Genomic DNA, 1,043 nt, shown 5'->3' on the forward strand with positions numbered 1-1,043 from the left:
CACCTAGAAGCCACTCGTTTGCAGATAACTTTTGATGGAACATGAAACCTTTGCGGATGATTGATTTCTGAAAACAACGATATAACATTTCGGTCTTCCAGTTAGCAACATTTCCATATAGAATGCAAACTCTTTTGAACAAACAAAATGTCTTTTTGCAAGGCATGTAGTCTGTCAGTGACAACTCATTATTTAGTACAAGTTATCACTCGACGTCAGATAAGATAGCAAGTGAACAGATAAAACTGCGCCAAACAAAAGCGGTTTTTAAAAGCACACGAACAGAACGAGTGTGGCGTCCGCAGGTAAGGGTTGTGTTGAGCAAGATTTTCTTTGAAAAACATTGCGTGACTTCAAGGTGCAAATAAAGGTTATCATTAGACCTTTCTGATTATTTAAATCACCACTATCATTTACCCATATCATGGAGCCATCACGAAATGAACTTCAAATATTTTTTTTAGACAGTGACTTCAAGGTGCAAATAATGTTTATCATTATATCTTTCTGATTAATCAAATCAGCCCTATTATCTACCCATATTACGGAACCATCATAAAATGAACGACAACGAGAAAAAATAATAACTTAAAAGGAGTGACTTCAAGGTACAATTAAGGTTTCTTATAATACGTTTTAATCAATCAAATCAGCTTTATCATCTACCCATATCACGGAGCCATCACGAAATGAACAACGACGAAAAATCTTTAAAAGCCGTGCAACTTGTTAAGCATATAGAATTTGTTTAAGATTAAGGAAGGCAACAGCTTATTTTGAGCTCAAGTTGGGGGAGCGCAAGGGAACTCGTTTTAATGCTTATGCTTAACGGCTTATTTTCAGCAAGATTTGTGGTATAGTTGCAACGGTCGCCGGGATTTGCAACATTTACGCCATCATTAGGGCTCAAGATGTTCAACCATCGCACGTGATGAGTTGCTTGGTATAAATATTTCGAGATTATCTTTTGCAAGTTGCCCCGTGCATGTCTGATTCCAGCGCTCTCCATTAACGTTATTATGCGAGCATGTCATACTCGCCCG

Source organism: Penaeus monodon, chromosome 31 (assembly GCF_015228065.2).
Source record: "Penaeus monodon isolate SGIC_2016 chromosome 31, NSTDA_Pmon_1, whole genome shotgun sequence".
NCBI lineage: Eukaryota > Metazoa > Arthropoda > Malacostraca > Decapoda > Penaeidae > Penaeus > Penaeus monodon.